The following is a 6,000-nucleotide window of genomic DNA, read 5'->3' as shown; positions in this document are numbered from 1 at the left end:
CTAAAATGACCGGGTTAAAATTAGGGTGTTTACAACAATTTTTGAATCTACTGAGTGGCTTTCCATCCACCTTTGCACAAATGTCATTTGAGAGGTTTCATTTTGGCCAGAGAGCCTATTAAGAAAGTACACATGTGTAAGTACTAATTACTTTACTAATTATTTTTATTTTATTTATTATGAATCTAGACTCAAATGGTTAATTAATCGTTTACCTTTGGGGACACCAAACTCATCAACCTCCCACTTTTTCGAATTACAAAAGGAAAAAAAAAATGTAACTAGCTTCGACAAGCTTTTGCAATAGTCTTGAGTTGGAGTTTTATGAGATCAAACTTGTGTTTAAATGGACATGTGTGATAGAGGTTGTTGTTTTACATGTCTCAATCAATTTATATAAATACCTTCCATTATATATGTATATAAAGGATACAAGTAAATTAATTGATGATGCTAAAACTTAACAAGCATAGGATATGCTTGTATAGTGGTAAAATCAATCTCTTCAATTTGGTTATTGGTAATAAAATTCGTGCCAAACAAGCCACCTCTGGATTGTACTGCTTTTGGTTTGGGATGGATTCCCCATAAAAGCCCTCTAGGCTTATCTCCAACAAGTGTTTATTATCTATAGATTTAACATAAGAAGCCATCTTTTGAACCCATCCTTCTAGTCATATTATAGATACAATATCACAAACATTTAAATATATATTAGAAGTTGACTACATGGGTATACATATATTAAAAAATAATTTCGAGACTCACAGTTAAGGTATTTTCATAAATGTCAACTTGACAATGAGGTTCGTTCATTAGTTCCCATCCCATAATGGTTGGGTCATCTTTGTATGCAACTTTAGTGATTGTGTTTATCCTCGTAAGAATTTTCTGGTCGATATCGACTCATAAAGTTATTAATTAATGAACATGTCAATTATAAACATAGGATACACATTGCCTCCTAATTAGTCAACACCTGTTCACCCAAAAGTGCACCTGCAAGTTCAACTTTAGTAGATAGTACGGATATTTTACCTTGATGTGGTTCTTGTAATAACCTTTGAGGACTGCATTGGTGTAAAAATCGTCATTGCTATTAATTGAGATGCCCACACTTTTAGCTCAACTCACGATATTCCTTCATAGTCTTTTCAATTATTGACCAAACTTAAGATTTGACGAATACTATACTTTTGAGCTTCCGAAACCACAAAGTCAAGTGCCTGGTAACTAGCATTAAGCGATCATCAATAGATATCTTCTCACCTTGCTAAAAACATAGACAATGTTTTCGTTGTTGGCCAAATAGGTTTCGAATTTCATAACTTCTTATCTATAGAAATGTGAAAAATTAAACCTTTTGGAAAAACAAATCTGTGTTATTTAATTTAATTGTACAACAAGTAAGCATGTGATTAACTAGTTTAGCTTAGACCCATAAATGCTTAGATAAACATAAATGACTAGTTAATTCATGCACGTATATATGTACGTGCATGCATCAGTTTCCTCTTCTTCTCTCTCTCTCTCTCTCTCTCTCTCTCTCTCTCTCTCTCTCTCTCTCTCTCTCTCAATTTTTAGGATATAGGAAAAGAATTATAGTAAATAATATGACGATAAATTTACAAACGTCTTCCGGAGAACTTAATAGGTAGGAGTAGGAAGCGTTAGCCTTTTCGAGGTGGTAGTCATCTCAGCAAGATAGGGACTACATGTGGAGCTCACGCAGTGGGATCCACATTCGGCCTTTATCTTCTCAAAATGTCTTTCGGTTACTCTAAGAACGCCAACATTTTCGTAATACTAAAATTAATGAAAATAAACCTCGAACAAACTCTGGTTGTAGATGCCGGGAGATGTCTGGAGGGCGCGGCTGGCGCCGTCGCTGAAAGCCCAAGTGCGGCAGATGGAGAGTCCGGAAGCGGCGGCATCCCGGAACACGTTGGAAACCTTGTATCTTTGGCTTGGGTTGGATGCAACGTCCATGAGCCAGTAGGAGTTGAAGCCATTGAAGAAGAAAGTAGAGCCTTCCACCATGAACTGGGTCTCTCTAGTTGTAATAAACCCCATGCCTTCGCATTGGAATGCCAATGCCATGGAAACAATTAGGACCAAAAGCCCCCAGAGAATGCAGTTCCTAATTTCAAAGGATGCTCCAATTTTAATTGCTTCGATGAAAAAATATATGCAATGGACGTGAGGAAACTCTTCTGGGTTTGGCATTATATGTAGACTAAATTTAACCTTTTTTACTTTTAAAAGAGAGAGAGAGAGAGAGAGAGAGAGAGAGAGAGAGAGAGAGAGAGAGAGAGAGAGAGAGAGAGAGGAAGCATTTACATGTTAAGGGGGGTGGGTGGTGAATAGATTAGGGGGGAGATAGGGGGTTGGCTGAACTTGGAAATTAATGGCAGTAATTTTAAAAATATTTTTAAGAAGGTGAAAATATAAATATATGAAGGCTAGTTAAATAAGTTAAAATTCTTTTGAGTGTATCTAAAAATAAAAGGGACTTTTTATATATTCTACTTAATTATGTGCCGAATCAAGTGATAATAATAAGTGATCAGATACTCATAACTTAATTAGTTAGTTAATTAATTAATATGTCAGCATCTATATCAGGAATTAGACAAGGATTTAGAGAGTGATCAATTGTACGTGCCGTGATAAAACAACTCTGTGTAGGATAATAAATAACGCATGCTTGGGTCTTCTAATTTGGACACGCATATTATATATATATATATGGGACCGATTGATATCATCAAAGCTAGCTAGTGACAATGGGAATGGAATGCCATACATATCCATATGATGGATGTGACGAGTACACTGTTGAGAATGTCATCATTCTCTATATGCAAATCTTCTTATCTTGCACCTCTCTAAAAATCTTAAATTTAGAATTGTCAGTAGACAAATGGTGTATGCCCACAAGTAACAAAAATATTTAATTAAAGAGAGGTTGATAGGAGTTTGTACAAAGATTTTGACTCATAATTTACTATGCAAATCCTCTATTATATATATTTTTCATGTTTAAGATTTTCACATATATTGTAACGATTTTTCGTCCAAATTCGATAAGATATTATTCGCTTTACCCCATTAATCTCATGAGTTTGTCCCATAAAAAGTGATTCAAATAGTTATAATCAATACTATATTTACAAGTCAAGGGTTCTCCTAGTACACATTCATTGTCATCGAGAGTGTGAGATTCTTTCTTATTGTCTAATCCCTCACATGCCGTTAGAGGACCTCTAAGCAAGGTCCCACACAATAATACCTTTAGGGTACTAACTCTAATGCCAAATATAATGGTCTTGAACCCAATTCTAGTGAGAAAGACTTGCATGCTCTAAGTTGTCATCTCCTCACTACTGAAATTATGTTATATATAGTTTAACCCTTTAGAAACATATGTAGCATGATTTAACACATAGTTTGGTCCAATGTTATAAAAATTAGGCGGGACCGGTCGACTCAACTTGGTTCAACCGAAACTGGCCACATGTCCGGTCCAGGTGTTAGCTGAAAATCGAAAATGATGCGAGCCGGTGTAAATTAGGTTTGTTGTGAGGTCAAACCGATTTATTTATTTTAATTTAAGAATTATTTTTAAAAAAATATTGTTATGTTAAAATGGTTAAACTCATTTAACTGAAGGCTAATTTTATAAATCAAAATTCTAAAATTTAAAAATAAAAAATAATACAAACTTTAAAGTTAAATATATTATGAATTTATATGGCATAACCATTTAGTATTTATAATTATGAATTTATATGTATATTTATTTTTATTTAAAAAAAACTTTTACAATAAAATGGTCAAACCCATTTAACTCAAGGGTAATTTTGTAAATTAAAATTCTAATTTTTCTTAAAAAAAAAATAAATTAAAATAACTGTTGACAAAACTTAAAATTAAATACAAATTTATATCTATAAATATTTTATAACATCATGAGGTGACTGATTCGACCACCGGACCACTTGGTCCGCCTGACCGTGAACTTTTCAAATTTCAAAACATTGGTTTGGTCACCCAAATATTTTTTTTCCAAATTCGTGTAAGACTAGAAAAATGTGCCGTGAACGCGTCATAGGTGCAACAACCTTATCAGGGTGCGGTTATATTCCCGCAAGAGATAAGTTACACGTACGTGGGACCAAAGGATTTGGTGGCACTATGCATCGACTGATTTCTGGTTTTTCTGGTGGATGCGGTGGCCCGGTAGTTGCCGCCGTGCGGGGGTGACACTAGCCGGCCGGTGGGTGGTGCAGTGGGAGGTCTCAGAGCCCGCGCCCCACTGCGGCGGCCTGTGCTCCGCGCTGTGTCGGTGGGAGCATGACAATATTAGACTTCATGTTCGGAATTTGTCATATCACCAATATTATATACGTACGTATGCATGCATGGTCTTGCATGTTTAATTGCTTATGATTTACGTGATTTAAGTGACACCGTCCATAGATGTCGAATCATGGCATGTCACATATGCTTTTGTGCATGCGCAGATTTTTCAATTTGAATTTTTTCTGTTCATTCTTCTTAAAATGTTTTCTATTGCAAGATTAAAATTAAAATATAACTATCACTTAAAAAAAAGAAGAAGGTATAAAAGATTTCGTTCAAATGCATAAACTAAAGCAAGGAGTTTGACCTAAATATAGAGTGACTTATATATCTGGGTTGTAAGAACAACATAAAATTCATCCAAGACATAGAATTTAAGATATGCAAAAGTTTGTCCCTAAAGAATAGATTACCAAAGACCTTCCCAACCATGCTATCGATGGCCCAAGATTTGTCCTAAAACATCCTACTATTCTTTTCCTTCCACATTTTCCAACTAATGGTTGCTAAAATGAAATTTCTTAACTTTCTATGATTTTGGATGTCACGCCCCGAACCCGACAATGAGACCTAGGATGTGATGTAATAACCTAACTGTCCATGTATCATACAAAACATCAATGATACTATAATGAATGAGGGTCCGATCCTGTGAAGTTCTCGTACACCCTATACACATTCACATACACGACGTATATGCAGCAGAAAATGTTCTTTCTATACATAAACGGTACCATACTAGAGTCTATACAAAAGGAGTCTACGCTCCATAATACAAAATATAAACTCAGGTGCCATCCAAAACCCCAAAACGGCAACCCGACAGAGTCCTAGTACTTACACAAGCACTATCCGCAGTACACCGACCATTATGCTCCTAACACAATGACGCTAGTTCCGGTTACTTGAAGGACCTAAAAAACATGTACATACGATAAGGGTGAGACACTTCTCAGTAAGACAGATCCAAGTTATATCGGTGTGTGGAATATGAGTGTTATCATGACATAAAACATACACATTTCAATACAATTCCAGTATTTACACAAAACAGTTCTAGTATAGTGCATCACACGCACACAAACATAATCAAGTAACCCGATGTTGTCACACCCTTCGGCCCAAAGTCGACCCGCATTACACGGCATCCCCAGCACATGGCGTAGCCCTAGGCACCCATGGCATCGTACCGATACAACTGGTGGATCCACACCCTTCGGTGATCAGCCGGTAAGGCTCACGCCCTTGGATATAGAGCCCACAACCTAGAACAAGTCAGAACCCAGTTCCTATATGCTCATATAAAACACATCAATCCACACTTATTTGGTAATCACAACAACTAATCATGGTTTGTATAATACAATTTAAAACAAGTCAAGGCATGATCATCTCCATAACACAATATATATCATAATATATTCATGGTTTTCCAAAAAAACCAGAGATGTAACCCAATGCCCCCTTTTTCCCAAAACTGTTTTATGCAAAACCCATAATTTTACCTGTTAGATCCCCCCAAATGAGTAGCTAAAACATACACAGGATTGTGAACCATAGTTCTACCGAGTCTGGTTTTGAAAATAACCAACATAAACAGAATCCCCTTACCTTTCCCCAAAATCCAAATCCCGA

General features: G+C 36.0%; 1 pseudogene; it reads right to left on the bottom strand.

The window, feature by feature from the left end:
- LOC131161793 (mannan endo-1,4-beta-mannosidase 5-like) lies at window positions 1-2,073 on the bottom strand (annotated as a pseudogene).
- Window positions 2,074-6,000: the final 3,927 nt, after the last annotated feature.

The sequence above is a fragment of the Malania oleifera genome, chromosome 8 (genome assembly GCF_029873635.1).
Source record: "Malania oleifera isolate guangnan ecotype guangnan chromosome 8, ASM2987363v1, whole genome shotgun sequence".
In the NCBI taxonomy this organism is placed as follows: Eukaryota; Viridiplantae; Streptophyta; class Magnoliopsida; order Santalales; family Ximeniaceae; genus Malania; species Malania oleifera.
The sequence above is the reverse complement of the archived record's forward strand: the minus strand, read 5'-3'. Positions and strand labels throughout refer to the sequence as shown.